We start from the raw sequence: 19,162 nt of genomic DNA, 5'->3' as shown, positions 1-19,162 counted from the left end.
AAGGAAAGACAAGGAAATACTGCATTAGTGAGAGAGTGGTGTGGAATAGTCACCAGCAGGCAGGGGTGGGAATTGAGACCATGACAGAATCAAGCATGCTAGAAAGGGAAGGGGGGAGGGACTATGGGAAAAGGGGACCAAGACAGAGATGAGCAGAGATCACATAGGGCCGGTGGTGACCCAGCAGATAGGAACAACTGATTGTTCTCCTCCACTGGCAGTGAAACATCCTGAAATTGACAGAAAGGGGACCATCTAATGTGATAACCTATGATTTAGATTTTAGTCAAAAGTTCTATGGTATCAGAACACAAAAACCAAAACCCAATTAACTATTTGCACAAATTCTATAGTATAAAATGCCACAGCATTTATATTTATATGGATATGGATAGATAGATATAATACATGTGTGTATATATGTAGATAGATGGATATAATACATATATGTGTAATATGTATATATGTAGATAAATGGATATAATACATATCTGTGTATATATGTAGATAGATATAATACATATATGTACATAGATAGTCATAGAAATGGGATAGTAACCTCCTTAAACAGGGGCTGGGTTTTGGGGTTTTGCTTCCTGAACTGACTGTATTTGTCCCTCACTATTATAATCCCTTATTCATGCTATGTTACTGGGCACATCACTTGATGTCTAGGTGCCTCCAGAGCTGCTGAGAACATGTGTCAAGGGGCTCAATGAGAGATAATGGGGCCCTTTTACAAAGTGGTGGTAAGCCCAATGCGGGCTTACTGCTCGCTAAAACGGAAGTACCGCTGGGCTACCACAGCAGCCTGGCGGTAGTTCTCACCCCCAGCTCCCCATCAATTGGTGTTAAGGGCTACCCCCTCCCCCCCACCAAAATGGCCACGCAGCAAGTACTTCACTTGCCACACAGCCATTTCTGTTTTAAAAAAAGAATGACATACCTTTTACCCACTGAAGAAAAAAGAGACCTCAGCGTGTGTCAAAAACACACGCCAATGCCAGTGCAGGCCCCCTTTTGCAGCAGCTTAGTAAAATGGGCCCTATGGAAAACACGATGCCCATAGTTCAGACCCCAGAGTAGGTCACTTCACTTGAATGAAGTCCTTGGAGCAGGTGATCTTTCATAATAACCAAATTTCAACTTACAATTCCTTTTTTCACAGTATATTTAACAAACTCCTGTTGAAATGTCAGCAGACAATGCAAATTATGATGTCATCAAGCATTGTTAAAGCTGCCTTGCCATTGGCCAGCACTTCTTGCCTTGCTGACTGTGCATTGTTGCGGGGTGGGGGAGGGTCTAAGGGTCTAATGCATGGTTAGATGATGCCATCTCACCAGTCTTACAGTTACTTTTTCCCATAAAGGGAAATGGGACTTGATATACTGCCTTTCTGTGGTATTTTGCAACTACATTTAAAGCGGTTTACATACATACAGGTACTTATTTTGTACCTGGGGCAATGGAGGGTTAAGTGACTTGTCCACAGTCACAAGGAGCTGCAGTGGGAATCGAACGCAGCTCCCCAGGATCAAAGTCCACTGAACTAACCACTAGGCTACTCCTCCACATATATATTTTGGAAGTCTGCATATTGTTCTGATGTTTCAAAGGTGCTGCCAGGTCAAGCAGCGTGTGGATTTTCAAATTATTACACTGTTGAAAGGGTGTTGAGATTCTGTCCATATAAATGGTATTTTACTGAATTGGATGACTGGTATATGTCCTAGGGCTCTTTTTGTCTTCCATTCTCCCTCCCTTCTGCAGCCTGCTAACTCAGACCCAGTACCATAGGCAAATGTTGGGGGGCATTGCCCATGCCTGATCCCCAATCCCTGGGTCACTGGGGGGGGGGGGCATGGGGGCAAAATTCCCCGGGCCCGGGCCTCCAAGGAGGCCTCTCTCTCTCTTCTGCTCCTGACTGGACCTGGGTGATCGCGTCCTGACAGGAGCAGGAGAGAGAACTCTGGTGCCAGCCCCCCCCCCCCCTCCCCTTGGAGGTTGGAGAGGAGCAGATAGAGCAATACCGGGCCAACAGAAGAAATCTTCCTCCAGCGCTGCTCTTCACTGTACCGCATTGCCTACCAAGCGGTTGCTTTTCCCCTCATGCCACGCATGCTCGGTTTTGGAAAGGAGCATGCGTGATATGAGATGAAAAGCAGCCGCAGGGGCAGGCCGTGTGGCAGAGTGAAGAGCAGCACTGGAGGAAGACGAAGACCTCTTCTGCTGGCGGAGCCTCAGGATCCCCGCCAGCCAAGGTATTTGCAGTTGTGGTGGTGGTGGGGAGTGGCGATCCTGGAGGGGGGGGGGGGGCCAGCTCAGTCTCTCAGCGGCTGTGCCCAATCCTCCTCTGATCCCTGGTCAGACGTGCAAGACCCCGACCCGTCCCTGGTCTTTGGCACCTCCGACCTACCCTCCAGCCCCATTACAGTCAGCAGGAGGTGAGCTGCCTGATTTGTGTGTTGCCCATGATTCCACATGGTTTAACTTGCAAGACTGAACCCAGCTGGCAGAGAAAGGTGAATGCAGCATTAAACACTGCTCTCCTGAGGCCAGATGGCAGGAACAAGGGTGGGAAGAGTGGGGTAGAGAGGAGAGAACATGGGAGTAGAGAAGAAAGTATTGGGCAGGGGAGAAATGTGCCCTTCAAATAAGTTAGCGCCTCTCCATACTGCAACTGCTGCACACTGATTATACCTCATGCAGGAATCCAACCCCCTTCCCCCATCCCTTCTCTGCTACCTCCAATAGGAGGTTATTCCATGCCTCCATCATCCTTTCTGTAAACATATGTTACTTCTTAGTTCACTCCTCCCCCCCCCCCCCCCCCCCCCAGCCTCCAGCTTCACATCAAAACCTAAATTATATTACTGTCTTAGTGAAGAATCTGGAATGCATTGCTGGTTCCTGTCATGATATCATTTGCTGTTCTGCTAAACTTCAGCCCTCTTCTGATTTTCTGCTATTCATTAGCAAACAAACACGGAATCCAAGTTACAGAATGTTTGTTTTGCTAGAGCTGCTTCCTCTGAGGATGAACTCCAAAGACATTAATATGCAACCATGAATGTCATGTCTGTGTTCCTAATTTGGAAGGTATTTATTCAGCTGTTTTATTTATTGATAACTTATTGATATTTCTATGGCTAATAATATTTTTTAAAGATGTTCAAACATTTTATATTTTTAATATATTTGAAAAGTTATTGTAATAAAAAACATATATGAGTCCTGAAATTAAAGTATTTTTTTGAATGGACCACTATATTGTCTATCTTCTTTTGATTTCCAGGTTGCAGTAGAGAGAGAGAGAGAGAGAGAGAGAGAGAGAGATTTTCTAATATAATGTTAATTGCTCAAAGTTATCAAGGCCACATGGGCCAGTATGTGTCACCAATCAGCACAATCTGGGACTCCCTTCTCCCAGTGGCCTCTACAGCTTCCCCAATCAGCCTCTGCTCCCCCATAAGACCCTCCCCCTCCCAGCCAATCAAGAGAACAGAAGCCACACTCAGGAAGCCAGCTTTGAATCTTCTACTTGCCGATGTCCAACATGGTTGATTTTGAAACTGTGGCACCCAAAGGCAGATAACTGGGGCAGAGAGGGGTTTCCCTGGAAACTAGAGGAGATGCCGTCCGAGAGGGGATAGAAGAGTCTCCAGTTGTGGATGTCTTTACAATTTTGTTTATGCCTTAAATACAGCCCTGGCATCCACCACTGCCCATGAACCATTGGGTTGACCTTATAGTATTTATTTATTTATTTATTTATCAATCGCCTTATGAAGAGATTTACCCAAGGCATCTCATATCTAAGGCAATTCAGTAAGAGCTGATAACATCATACAATTTATACAGAAACACTGAAACAATGGCAAGTTTCCCTTTCTTATAAAAGCTTCTAAAATGCTACAGAAAGTTTCTTAAGAGCTTGTTTGGATGATATATCCATGTGCAAAGAACATTTACAGGGATTCCAACAGTTGGTCTGAAGAAGGAGAAGACCTTGTCAGTAATGTTTAATAGCCATTTGATATACCTCTAAGCTGAACAGGCGGGTCAAGGCAGTGAGCAATAACATAGTAATATTAGAAGAGAATGCCAGCAAAAAGATAGGACAGAAACAATCACTCAGGCAAGTAGTGCAAAATCAAACTGTGGTACAGGCAGCCGACTAGTCAATCTGGAGTCTGGTGACCAAAAACAATAGCTCCCCTTTCCCTGGGGGGCTCCACAGTGTCACCAGTCCCAGAAGACTTAGGGATCAAGCTGGCAGCTTTCTAAATGGTGGTGCATAGCTCTTTATTACAGAGGAATAGCAAAGCAATCAAAATGCAAATAATTAATTATCTTTGCTAAAAAATTACAGAGGAAAAAAATCTTATCCAGAGACCAAGTTTATTAATATATCACTTTCAAAGCAAAAACAAAAAACCCCACATCAAACTCTTTTTGCTAAAATCACTAAGGGGCCCTTTTACTAAAGGGCTACCATGTGGATAGCATGCGGGAAAATAGAGCTACCACTGGGCATGCCCAGGCACCCGGCGGTAGTACTGTGTTCAGTGCTCACCGTTTCCTGCACCCAGAAAATAAATTGTATTTTCTAGTATGAGAGGGTGTGCCCAGCGCAGGGGCATAGCCAGACTTTGGCGGGAGGGGGGTCCACAGCCCGAGGTAAGGGGGCACATTTTAGCTCCCCCCCCCCGGTGCCGCTGACCCCCCCTCGCCATTGCCGACCCCGCCGCCGTCACCACCACCAACTTTGCCCCCCCTCCCCTGCCGACGACCCTCTCGACCCCCTCCCTCCGCCAACCCGATGTCACCTACCTTTGCTGGCGGGGGGACCCCAACCCCCGCCAGCCGAGGTCTTCTTCTTCCAGCACAAGGCTTCCTTCTGTTTCTGCAGGATGTCAGAAACAGAAGGAAGCCTTTTGCGGGAAGAAGAGGACCTCGGCTGGCGGGAGGGAGGGTAGAGAGGGTCGTTAGCAGGGAGTTTTCCTGAGGATGTCCTCGCAGAACGTCCCTGTGAAGGGGCGGGGAAACCCGTATTATCGAAACAAGATGGGTGGCCATCTTTTGTTTCAATAATACGGTCGAGGACGCCCAAATCTCAACATTTAGGTCGACCTCAGAGATGGTTGTCCCCGATTTTCGGCAATAATGGAAACCAAGGATGCCCATCTCAGAAACGACCAAATCCAAGCCATTTGGTCGTGGGAGGAGCCAGCATTCATAGTGCACTGGTCCCCCTCACATGCCAGGACACCAACCGGGAACCCTAGGGGGCACTACAGTGGACTTCAGAAAAAGCTCCCAGGTGCATAGCTCCCTTACCTTGTGTGCTGAGCCCCCCAACCCCCCCCAAAAAAACCATTCCCAACAACTGTACACCACTACCATAGCCCTTAGGGATGAAAGGGGGCACCTACATGCATAGGAGCCGACTCTGTGGGTGCTTGATCACCCCCAATATTGAGAAAATTCCTTGTATGTGTCCAGGAAGGGGTTATTTCCACTGGGCTTAGCACCCCCAATAATTTTGAAAACTTGGCTCCTATGCCTACATGTGGGTACAGTGGGTTTGTGATGGGTTTTTGGAAGGCTCACATTTACCACCACAAGTTCAACAGGCGGGGGGGGGGGGGGGGGGGGGGGATGGGCCTGGGTCCACCTGCCTGAAGTGCACTACAGTACCCACTAAAGTTGCTCCAGGGACCTGCATACTGCTGTCATGGAGTTGGGTATGATATTTGAGGCTGGCATAGAGGCTGGAAAAAATATTTAAAAAATTTTTTTAGGGTGAGAGGGGGTTAGTGACCACTGGGGGAGTAAGGGGAGGTCATCCCCGATTCCCTCCGGTGGTCATCTGGTCATTTAGGGTACATTTTTGTGGCTTGGTCATAAAAAAAAAAAGGACCAAGTAAAGTCGGCCAAGTGTTCGTCACGTCAGGGACACCCTTCTTTTTTCCATTATTGGCCGAGGATGCCCATGTGTTAAGCACGCTCCAGTCCCGCTTTCGCTATGCTTTCAACACGCCCCCGTGAACTTTGGTTGTCCCTGCGACTGAAAGCAGTTGAGGGTGCCCAAAATCGGCTTTTGATTATGCCGATTTGGGCGACCCTGGGAGAAGGACGTCCATCTCCCGATTTGTGTCGAAAGATGGGAGCCCTTCTCTTTCGAAAATGAGCCCAATAGGAGACCTTTTACAGAGCATTGGTAAGCCCAATGCAGGCTTACGCTCAATCTTCTGGAGCGCACTCCATTTTCGGGGGGAAAGAAAACCCCTGGAAATGGTTTGCACGCGGTAACCTGGTGGTAATCAGGCATCGCCGTGTGGCAGTAAGAGAAATGGCAGTAAGAGTTCTCTTACCACATGGCCATGTGTGCCTGGGGTCTTTATACCCACTGCGGTAAAAAAAGGCCTTGGCCCCCACCACTAGCACAGGGCCCTTTTTCCTGCAGCTTGGTAAAAGGACTCCTGAGTGTGTTTGGAGGAGTTTTTTTAAGGACCAATGAAAAAAAAGGTATTCTTAATAATGAAAAGAATTAAATGTTGGGTTTAATCTGAAGGCCTGTTTTCTCCTCGAAAGCGATATATTAGTACACTGATATCTGGATAAGATTTTTTCCTCTATACTTTCTTAGCACTTATTTATTTATTTATTATATTTGTATCCCGCTTTATACCAAAACAGGTTACAGTATTCACATACATAAAATCGTAACACATACACAACTGCATCAAGTTAAAAACAAATTCTCAAAGAAAAGTTGCCTAGCATTAGAAAGATCATCACTCAAGAAAAGCTTTTGTGAAATATGTTTTTAAATTTCTCTTAAACTGCTGTTGACTTGAACAAAGTCTCAAGTGTCCAGGTAAATTGTTCCATACGTTTGCCCCACTGATAGAAACAGATTGATCATGGCTGCTTGAGGGAGGTTACGCTTAGGTGCAGCTCTGTGATTCCCTGTTTGTGTAATGGGGAAGAAACGTATTGATAAGCTGCAAGACTTTCCCTCTGTCTAAGCAGACTACTTCTTATCGTCAAACTTCTATTACTGAAGCCTTCGCATTGACCAAATCGCTGGTTCCTCCTGCTTAGCTGCCTAACCTCATCTCTATTTCTCTACTCCCCTCCTCTTCTCTGCCCTTCTCTTGCGCCCTATGGAATGCCCGCTCTATCTGTAACAAACTCGCCTATATCCAGGACCTCTTTATCTCGCGTCACCTCCATCTGCTCGCCATAACAAAAACCTGGCTCTGCCCTGATGACTCTGCTTCAGTCGCAGCCCTGTGCCATGGCGGTTATCTATTTTCACATACTCCTCGCCCTGCTGGCCGTGGGGGCAGTGTTGGACTACTTCTCTCTCCCTCCTCCAGATTTCAACCCCTTCTTCCACCTCAATCTTACTGTTTTTCTTCCTTTGAAGTCCACACTATCCGCCTTTTCTCTCCTCTGCCTCTTCGAATAGCGGTCATTTATCGTCCCCCTGATAAGTCCCTTTCATCCTTTCTCAGTGACTTTGACGCCTGGCTTGCCTTCTTCCATGATCCTTCCTCCCCCTCTCTCGTCCTTGGTGACTTTAATATTCCTGCTAATGATCCTTCCAACTCTTATATTTCCAAGTTACTCGCTTTAATGTCCTCCTTTAATCTCCAACTATGCTCCACCTCCCCCACTCATCAAAATGGTCACTGTCTTGATCTCATCTTCTCCTCCAACTGTTCACCCTCTAGTTTCCTTGCCTCTGATCTTCCCTCCTCTGATCACCATCTTATAACTTTCACACTTAAATCTCCTCCCTCCCAGTCCCGTCCTATCTTATCTGATTTATCTAGGAATCTTCACGATATTGACCCTTCATCTCTATCCTCCCATGTTTCAAACCTCCTCACTACTGTGGCACCATCCACATCTGTCAACGAGGCTGTTTCTTCTTACAACAATACTCTATACTCTGCCTTAGACACTCTTGCACCTTTGATGACCCGCCCTGTAAGGCGTACAAAACCCCAACCTTGGCTGACTTCTAATATCCGCTACCTACGTTCCTGTACCCGCTCCGCCGAACGCCTCTGGTGGAAATCTCGGGCCCTTGCTGATTTCTTACACTTTAAGTTCATGCTGACCTCCTTCCAATCTGCTCTTTTATGTGCCAAACAGGATTATTATATCCAACTGACCAACTCTCTTGGCTCTAATCCTCGACTCCTCTTCACCACATTGAACTCTCTCCTCAAGGTGCCCCCTCCCCCAACTCCCCCTTCATTATCTCCTCAGACCCTTGCTGAATTCTTTCACAACAAGGTTCAAAAGATAAACCTTACATAAGTACATAAGTAGTGCCATACTGGGAAAGACCAAAGGTCCATCTAGCCCAGCATCCTGTCACCGACAGTGGCCAATCCAGGTCAAGGGCACCTGGCATGCTCCCCAAATGTAAAAACATTCCAGACAAGTTATACCTAAAAATGCGGAATTTTTCCAAGTCCATTTAATAGCGGTCTATGGACTTGTCCTTTAGGAATCTATCTAACCCCTTTTTAAACTCCGTCAAGCTAACCGCCCGTACCACGTTCTCCGGCAACGAATTCCAGAGTCTAATTACAAGTTGGGTGAAGAAAAATTTTCTCCGATTCGTTTTAAATTTACCACACTGTAGCTTCAACTCATGCCCTCTAGTCCTAGTATTTTTGGATAGCGTGAACAGTCGCTTCACATCCACCCGATCCATTCCACTCATTATTTTATACACTTCTATCATATCTCCCCTCAGCCGTCTCTTCTCCAAGCTGAAAAGCCCTAGCCTTCTCAGCCTCTCTTCATAGGAAAGTCGTCCCATCCCCACTATCATTTTCGTCGCCCTTCGCTGTACCTTTTCCAATTCTACTATATCTTTTTTGAGATACGGAGACCAGTACTGAACACAATACTCCAGGTGCGGTCGCACCATGGAGCGATACAACGGCATTATAACATCCGCACACCTGGACTCCATACCCTTCCTAATAACACCCAACATTCTATTCGCTTTCCTAGCCGCAGCAGCACACTGAGCAGAAGGTTTCAGCGTATCATCGACGACGACACCCAGATCCCTTTCTTGATCCGTAACTCCTAACGCGGAACCTTGCAAGACGTAGCTATAATTCGGGTTCCTCTTACCCACATGCATCACTTTGCACCTTGCTTTCTCTACCTCACCACCTCTCCCTCCACTAGTCCGTTCCCCTCTCTCTCCTTCCCCTCATTCCCTTTCCTCCTTTCCTGAAGTTACTATTGAGGAAACTACACTTCTCCTTTCTTCCTCAAAATGTACCACCTGTTCCTCTGATCCCATTCCCACCCACCTTCTTAATGCTATCTCTCCTGCTCTTATTCCTTTTATCTGTCACATTCTCAACCTCTCACTTTCCACTGCGACTGTCCCTGCTGCCTTTAAACATGCTGTGGTCACACCTCTCCTTAAGAAGCCTTCACTCGACCCTACTTGTCCCTCTAATTACCGACCCATCTCCCTTCTTCCTTTTCTCTCCAAATTACTTGAGCGTGCTGTTCACCGCCGCTGCCTTGATTTTCTCTCCTCACATGCTATTCTTGACCCACTACAATCTGGTTTTCGCCCTCTTCACTCAACCGAAACTGCGCTTACTAAAGTCTCCAATGACCTATTACTGGCTAAATCCAGAGGTCAATACTCCATCCTCATTCTCCTTGATCTTTCCGCTGCTTTTGACACTGTCAATCACAGCATACTTCTCGATACCCTGTCCTCACTTGGATTCCAGGGCTCTGTCCTTTCCTGGTTCTCTTCCTACCTCTCCCTCCGCACCTTTAGTGTTCACTCTGGTGGATCCTCTTCTACTTCTATCCCTTTGCCTGTCGGCGTACCTCAGGGTTCTGTTCTTGGTCCCCTCCTCTTTTCTATCTACACTTCTTCCCTTGGTTCATTAATCTCATCCCATGGCTTTTCCTACCATCTCTATGCTGATGATTCCCAAATCTACCTTTCTACCCCTGATATCTCACCTTGCATCCAAACCAAAGTTTCAGCGTGCTTGTCTGACATTGCTGTCTGGATGTCTCAACGCCACCTGAAATTAAATATGACCAAAACCGAGCTTCTCATTTCCCCCCCCAAACCCACCTCCCCGCTCCCCCCGTTTTCTATTTCTGTTGATGGCTTTCTCATTCTCCCTGTCTCCTCAGCTCGAAACCTTGGGATCATTTTGACTCTTCTCTCTCCTTCTCTGCTCATATCCAGCAGATTGCCAAGACCTGTCGTTTCTTTCTTTACAACATCCGTAAAATCCGCCTCTTTCTTTCCGAGCACTCTACCAAAACCCTCATCCACACCCTTGTCACCTCTCGTTTAGACTACTGCAATCTGCTTCTTGCTGGCTTCCCACTTAGTCACCTCTCCCCTCTCCAGTCGGTTCAAAACTCTGCTGCCCGTCTCATCTTCCGCCAGGGTCGCTTTACTCATACTACCCCTCTCCTCAAGACCCTTCACTGGCTCCCTATCCGTTTTCGCATCCTGTTCAAACTTCTTCTACTAACCTATAAATGTACTCACTCTGCTGCTCCCCAGTATCTCTCCACACTCATCCTTCCCTACACCCCTTCCCGTGCACTCCGCTCCATGGATAAATCCTTCTTATCTGTTCCCTTCTCCACTATTGCCAACTCCAGACTTCGCGCCTTCTGTCTCGCTGCACCCTACGCCTGGAATAAACTTCCTGAGCCCCTACATCTTGCCCCATCCTTGGCCACCTTTAAATCTAGATTGAAAGCCCACCTCTTTAACATTGCTTTTGACTCGTAACCACTTGTAACCACTCGCCTCCACCTACCCTCCTCTCTTCCTTCCCGTTCACATTAATTGATTTGATTTGCTTACTTTATTTATTTTTTGTCTATTAGATTGTAAGCTCTTTGAGCAGGGACTGTCTTTCTTCTATGTTTGTGCAGCGCTGCATACGCCTTGTAGCGCTATAGAAATGCTAAATAGTAGTAGTAGTAGTAGTAAGCAGCAGTCATGGGAGACATTGATACCACCTTGAGCCTGGGCCAACGGTAGGCGTCTCCTCCCCTGGCATTTGAGCATTCAATCTCACAAGGGTTGCGGCAAACAGCGTTGCAAGATGGCACTTTTCCTGGAGAGGAGAACCTGCGGTTTCAGAACAGCAAGATCAGGGCCTTATGGCTGCAGCTAAGAGGTTACCTCATGAATTATTACAGGAATCTCTTTTAGAGGCACTGAAGGTTCCTTCCCTGCTGGTAAGACCAAAAACAGTGAGTTTGGATTTGATTTGGGAAGGCTTATTGTATTTTATTTATTTATTTAATTTTATTTGGATTTTACTCACATATTTTTCAGTAGTAGCTCAAGGTGAGTTACATTCAGGTACACTGGATGTATCCCTGTCACTGATAATAAGTATTTCTCAGCTCCTTATATTCAATCAGTTTTGGTAAAAAAGAATCATGATCATCTACCTCTCTGATTTTCCTCCACAAATTCTCAACTATTTTCACTTCTCTGCAAACCTTTTTTAATACAGCATTATGCCATCGATCTTTCTCATTACATTTTCTCAAAGTTACAAATCTCTCAGGTGCAACACATCCTAAATTCGACATGTTTCATTCGTGTCCAGGGTACAAAAAGCTGCTCTGACTGAGCAGCTGACCACTGGAGGGATTAGGGCATGACACCTTCTTAATACCCCAGTGGTTGCTGTCCCTCTCTCTCTCCCTCTCCCTTGAAAGTGAAACTGAAGCTCTATGAAAGCTTCAGGTATAAGAACTCTTATAGAGTGTCTGAACTTGCCTCCTGAGCCACTGGACTAGCATCTTTCTTTCCTTACTGCCAGGGCCGCTGAGAGGGAGGGGTGGTGGGGGCAAAATTTCCTGGGCCCAGCTTCCAAGGGGGAGGTGCCAGCAAGCTTCTTCCTGCCTGCCTGCTTCCGGGTCTGTCTCTCTCTTGCTCCTGTGTGCCAGAAGAACCCAGATGATTGTATTAACATGATAACCTGGGTCCAGGTTATCTTGTTAATGCATTCATCCGGGTCCCAGCACAAAGAAGCAGGAGACGACAGACCAAGGGAGAAGGTATAGATAGGTAAGGGGAGGTGGGGGCAGTGGCCCGAGTGGGGAGGAGGCAGCCTGAGTGGGAGTGGGGGAGGGGGCAGGGTGGCTGGCGGTTTTGCCCTGGGCCCAGCTGTGTCTCTTGGCCACGCCGCTGATTGCTCCTTCTTTGCAATTTTTCTAAGTTTCGAGCAACTTATTACAGGAAGAGTGCTCAAATTAAATTATGCCTGATGCCCACCCACCCATCACATGTGGACTGATAAAGGTCTTACGCAGTGGCAAGGTGGCCTTTTTTTTTAACTCGTTCCCCCCCTACATTAAAGGATGCCAACTTGCACATAACTTTGGTTTTCACGCCCTATTTCTAATTTTATTTTACTCTATTCCTCCCCCCCCCCCCAAAAAAAAAAAAACTACTAGCCTCATTGACCTACTATGCACGATTGTTTCCTTATTACTAGTTGGAACATCTCCAAATTTCTAGATGGCAGTCATCTCTCCTGATGCTGGCAGTAGGGGCATGGGATATTCAGATAGTCAGCAAATCTCTGGGGAAAACAGGAGAAAGTTCACACTCAAACTGGAAGCATCCAGTCAACTCTGAATCTGCAGCCAGTGTTGGAAGACTCAGCGCAGGTCAACTCTGCGATCACAAGATGCTCTGCGCCGACTACCATATCCTGACAGCCAGATTTACATAAGCAAACATGTCTATGACTTCTTTCTTTTTCAGCGGAATCCCAGGTCTGTTTGCATAATTGAAGGGTTGTAAAGATTCTTACCTGTAAAGCTAGAAATTCCAGAGCTATCGCTGCTGTGCACGGTTCAGAAAGGAAAGCACAAATTAAATCTGTGAATAAACCCAGTGTCATTCTGATTCTTTTAAGTTTACATAGTGCGGTATGAAAAAATTGCATATTAGTCATTCTTTCAATTAAATATGAGTGACTTCATCTGCAAAGAATCTAAGAGTCATCCCAGTAAGCATTAATCCATGGTTTATTTATTTATTTTATTTATTTATTGCACTTGTATCCCACATTTTCCCACTTATTTGCAGGCTCAATGTGGCTTACAGAGTTTTGTTATGACATTGTCATTCCAGGATATCAGATACAATTAGTAATGTACAGAGATTAAATATGGGAAGAAAAAAGGAAAGTGTTAGGCGGGTAAGTATAGAAGGTGGACTTTCATAACTGGGTGGGTTGATGAGGTAGTTTAGTAAGGCTATGGGTTCTCTTTGTAGGCCTTGTTGAAGAGATATGTCTTCAGAGATTTGCGAAAGTTAGTTATTTCGTCAATAGTTTTCAAGGCTGTAGGTAGTGTATTCCACAACTGCGTGCTCATGTAAGAGAAGGTAGTAGCATGCATCAGTTTGTATTTTAATCCTTTATAGCTGGGGAAGTGCAGATTGAGAAATTTGCGGGATGATCTTATGGCGTTTCTGGGAGGTAGGTCCATGAGGTTTAGCATGTAGATTGGGGCGTCTGCGTGAATGATTTTGTGCACAATCGTGCAGATCTTGAACGCAATGCATTCTTTAAGTGGGAGCCAGTGAAGTTTCTCTCTTAGGGATTTTTCACTTTCATATTTAGTTTTTCCAAATATGAGTCTTGCGGCAGTATTCTGGGCTGTTTGGAGTTTTTTGATAGTCTGTTCTTTGCAGCCAGCGTATAGTGCATTGCAGTAATCCAGATGACTTATTACCATTGACTGTACCAGGGTATGGAAGATGTATCTCAGGAAGAAAGGTTTTACTCTTTTGAGTTTCCACATGGAGTGGAACATCTTTTTCGTCGTGTTCTTCACATGGGCATCGAGAGTGAGGTTTCGATCAATGGTAACTCCAAGAATTTTCAAGTTTTGTGAGACGGGAAGAGAGCAGTATGGTGTGGATATGGTGGAGAAGTTGTTTGTGTTATGTTGTGAGGTGAGTACAAGACATTGTGTTTTTTCTGTGTTAAGTTTTAGCTAAAATGCATCTGCCCAGGAGTGCATGATTTGGAGGCTTTGGTTGATCTCGTTGGTGATTTCATTTAAATCATGTTTGAACGGGATGTAAATCGTGACATCGTCTGCATATATGTAGGGGTTGAGGTTTTGATTGGCTAGAAGTTTGGCTAAAGGTATCATCATTAGGTTAAATAGGGTTGGTGAGAAGGGGGATCCTTGGGGGACTCCACATTCAGGTATCCATGGGGGTGATCTGTCTGCATTCGTTGTCACTTGGTGTGATCTTGTGGTCAGAAATCCTTTGAACCATTTGAGAACTGTGCCTCCTACTCCAAAGTATTCTAGTATATGTAGTAGTATTCCATGATTAACCATGTCAAAGGCACTGGACATGTCAAATTGTAAGAGGATTATGTTATTACCAGTTGCAATTGCTTGTTTGAATGAGTTCATTGTAGACACTAGAACAGTTTCAGTGCTGTGATTTGACCGAAATCCTGATTGAGACTCGTGCAGAATTTAGTGTTTATTTAGGTATTCAGTGAGTTGTTTCATCATTATGCCCTCCATGAGTTTGGTTATGAGTGGAATAGATGCTTCTGGGCGATAATTGGTTAGATCCATTGTGCTTTTCTTAGCATCTTTTGGCAGCGGAGTGAGTAAGATGTTTCCTTTATCCGTGGGAAAGAGGCCATTTTGAAGTCTGTGGTTTATGTGATTTGTGAGGTCTGTTTTGAATTGTTTGGGTGCAGATCTTATTAGGCTGGTAGGGCAAATGTCTAGTTTGCATTGCGATTTGGCGTTGTCAGGTTTTCAGGTTCAGAGCCCGCGAGGCCGGGCTCTGGAGCAAACGTGAGCCCTTGGACTGCTGACAAGGAGCGACAGCAGAAGGCAAAACCCACCAACCAACGCTGGGCAAGCACACCGGCACTGGCAGGGACTGCAGGCACCGTCAAGCGAGCCGGAACACACGGACTGAAATCCCCCGGACTGGAGGACACAGGACTGGAACACTGGACTGGAACACACCGGACTGGTCCGTACAGCTTCACCTGCACTTAGCCACTGCCCCCCAAGGGTTGAGCCCCTGGGTTCGAGTGGCCGGCACGACTTACTGGAAACTGGATGACACAGGGACCAGGACTAGAACAAGCTGGAAACAGCAGTACTCCTAAATCCTAAAATGACATAGGTGCTCCCAAGCCCTAACCAACAGAAGAACTCCAAACAGAAACCAACAAAAGTGTTCCTAACAATAAACCAACAAAAGGACTTCCTAAGCCCTATACTAACAGAAGTGCTACCAATAGCACCACTAGGAAAAGCAGGGGAGCCACAGGGAAAGAGCAGGGAACCTAAACACATAAACTAGCACAGGTGCTCCTAAGCACCAAGCACAACAGCTCTACAACCCTAAACTAACTACGGTGCTCCTAAGCACCAAACTACCAGCAGAGCTCCTAGCACTAAAAGGGAAGACAGGGGAGTCAAAAGGGAAAAAAACAGGGAAGCTAAACACAGAAGACAGCAGTGCTTCCAAAGCACTAAACACAACAGAGCTTCCAAAGCCCCAAACACAGAAGTGCTTCTAAAGCACCAAACCCAGAAGTACTTCTAAAGCACCAAACACAGAAGTGCTACTAAAGCACCAATCACAGAAGTGCTTCCAAAGCACCAAAAGGGAAAGCAGGGGAGCCACAAGGGAAAAGCAGGGAAGCTAACACAGATCAAAAGTGCACACTGCACTACCACTAACCTGGACCTAAAGCAAACGACTAAGCAAACGTTGCAAAGGCCCTGAAGGGAAGAACACCACTTCCTTATCAAGGCCCTCCCTGATGATGTCACACTCCCTAGACCCAGGCAGACAGCACACTGAAACCCAGAGAGGCCCAACCCACACCGATGCAGCACCGTGAAGCACTTGAAGCCAGTACATACACCCAAAGAGAGGTAGAGGTAACTCAGTCCACACACACAGCTGTAGTAAAGTGAAACAATTAGAGTCATGCTGCTGGAAGCTGCCAGCATAGAGAGAGAGAGCTAGCTCAGAAAGGACAGACAAAAGAAACAGAAGCCAGCTAAGAAGCTGACCCCCAGGAAAAAGGTAAGTTTGAGAGGGGTTCTGACCACAATCATAACAGGTGTATTTTCCGAGCCATTGTGAGATTTCATCTGACAAGAGTGTGTCAAAGTTGGTCCATGATCGGTCTGCTGGGCATTCCCCGGGATATGGGTCTAGACATTCAAGGATGTTTGTGTACTCAGTTATGTCAGTAGGTATCATGAGTCAGAGCTTTATAATTTTTTCATTGAAGTAGTTCGCAAGATTGGTTGCGGATGGGGTGTCTATATTATTAGAGGTAGCCGGTGTAGTATTTAGTAGTTTGTTTACGAGTAAGAAGAGTTTGTGTGTGTCCTTGTAGTTTGGTCCTATTTTGGTTTTATAATACATCCTTTTAGTTTGTCTGATAGTGTATTTGTATTTTCTTTGTAGTTGTTTCCAGTCTGAGTGTGTGTTCGTCTTTTTTCTTGCTCCATACTCTTTCTAATCTTCTGACCTGTGTTTTTAGTTCTTTCAATTCTTCATTAAACCATGGTATTGAGTTTTTTCTGTGTGAGGTTCTGGTTTGAAGTGGTGCTATGTTGTCTAGTATTGTTCTGCATCTGTTGTCCCATTCTTGGAGAAATTGGGGTGAGTCTGTAGGTGTTGTCCATTCGTCGGTGTAGAATTGTTGCCAGAATATTAGTGGGTCTATTTTGCCTCTCGTGGTGTAGGTTTGTTGCTTTTGTTTTTGTTTTGCCTTTTTTGTTCTCCAATGGAGGCAAAGGTTTGCACTGTAATGATTGGACCATGTCGTGGCTGTCCATTTTGTATCAATTAGTGTGAGATTTGGTTCTGATGAGAATTTGTAGGTAATGATATCTAGTGTGTGTCCTTTGTTATGGGTGGGTTGCATGTTTGGCCAGTGGAGCTCCCATAGTTGGAGGAAGTCCTTGCATTCGCATACATTGCTTGAGTTAGTATCTTCAAGGTGAAGATTGATGTCTCCTGCTGTGAGAAGGTTCTGGGTGGAAATGCAAGTGTTCAATATGAAATCCAGAAAGTGTGTTTGTGAATCTTGCCAATTGCCCGGGGGTCTGTAAAATAGGATTAGGTTTAGGTGATCACGTAGGTTGGGGTGGTTGATTCTGACTGAGGCTATTTCAAGTTGGGGAAGAATAGATTCTGCTGTTGTTGTGACTGTGAATTGAGATTTATAGATTATTGCTATGCCTCCTCCTCTTTTTCCTTCTCTTGTCCAGCGGGTAATTTTGTATCCTGGAGGACAGAGCTCTAAGATTATTGGATCTTTGGAGTCATGGATCCAAGTTTCGCTAATAAGTAGGAAATCGAGATGGTCTGCTGTAATCCAGTCGGTTATTATCATGGTTTTATTAACTGCCGATCTGGCATTGATATAACCTATTTGTATTTGTTGGTGGTGTTCAGTTGGTTTGAGGTAGTGATAATTTCTATCAGTTGTCTGTCTTCTTGATGTGTGAGTTTGTTAAGTCCTTTCTTTCCTTTCTGTTAATGGTGTCCCTGGATAGTAGGTATTTTGTGGCATTTTTTAATATTTTGGATAGGCATGTTATGTGTGGGTTGTGTGAGTGGTTTGTGAATTGTGGGAATATTGTTGTTTATATTAGGGTTTGTGAGTGCGTGGTGGATTAGTGAGAGACAGTAGATAGTTAGGAGTAGTTTGCTGGAGTTCATATCAGTGTTAGTTTGTGTATTAATTTGTGTATTTAGAGTGTAAGAGGATACGGTTATCAAGCAGTAATATTATTGCTTTAAAGTGTTATCCTGGTTAATTATGTAGATAGTAGTTAGGGCATTATTTCATGAAGCATTAGTGGATTAGGTCAGTAGATATATCAGTAATACAATGATTTTTAAGATATTGTCATACTTAGTTACGCAGAATTTTGACTAAAACAATTTAAAGTTCTGATATCAGAATAATATTGTGCTACAGATACAGCAAAGATCTTAATAGATATTTTACAGGAGGAAGAGGCTCAAGAATCCTCTGCAGGAGCTGTTCGAAGTTTAAAGTTTAGCAAGGTCTTTAGGCATTTACAGCGTCTGCAGCATTTCGAGGAAGTTATACATTCAGCATGCTGCTATTGAAGCATTTGAAGTAATAAAGCATTCAGAGGAAGTCTTTCCACTTTAAAGCATATAAGGCATTTAAGCAAATAGGAAGCATTTACAGCATTTATATTATTTAAAGCATTTAGAGGAAGTCTCTCACCCTGCATATTCATTGTGAAGATCCTGAAAACCCAACAGTCTCAGCAACGACTGTGGCGCCCATAGCCATTCCCTTAATTTGATGGAAAACAAATAATTTGTTGAATTTCACTAATTTAGCCATCTCATTCAACAAGGATACCATGCCATCTAATAATGACAAAGTGTCCAACAAGCGTCCAAGCATCTCAACAGCAGCAGCCTGGAGGATATTGCTATATAAGGCGGTGACATCTAATGCCACCAATATAATATCATCCTGCTCACTAACTGAATATTGATCTAGCAAATTCAACAAATAATCTGAATCCTTAACAAAAGACATAATCCGATGCAAACAAGGATGCAATTGGAAATCCAAAAATTGTGATAGGGGTTCAAAAAGAGAACCCCTACTAGAAACAATTGGATGCCCCGGAGGATGAAAAAGAGTCTTATGTATTTTATGAGCAACGTAAATAATCGGAACCATAGGGAACCGATTAAACAAATATTTAAACTCCCTACTTGAAATAATCCCTGATTTATTGGCAAAAAGAAGGGCAAACACCCGCTGCTGATACTGAACCATTGGGTTATCAACTAACCCCATATAAAACGATTGATCCAACAACTGATTCATTACTTCCTGTCTGTAATCCCATCTATTCTGTACACTTGTAAATCAGACAACGCCTTCTTTTGCTCACCCATTAAATTATGATGACCTCTCCCCAACTGGCGCTCCTTAATCTGCAAATCATGAAGAACCGATTGCTGAAAAGTGGCAAGAGCAAGATCTATGGTGCCATATGGGACCCA

Source organism: Microcaecilia unicolor, chromosome 11 (genome assembly GCF_901765095.1).
Source record: "Microcaecilia unicolor chromosome 11, aMicUni1.1, whole genome shotgun sequence".
In the NCBI taxonomy this organism is placed as follows: domain Eukaryota; kingdom Metazoa; phylum Chordata; class Amphibia; order Gymnophiona; family Siphonopidae; genus Microcaecilia; species Microcaecilia unicolor.
The sequence above is the reverse complement of the archived record's forward strand: the minus strand, read 5'-3'. Positions refer to the sequence as shown.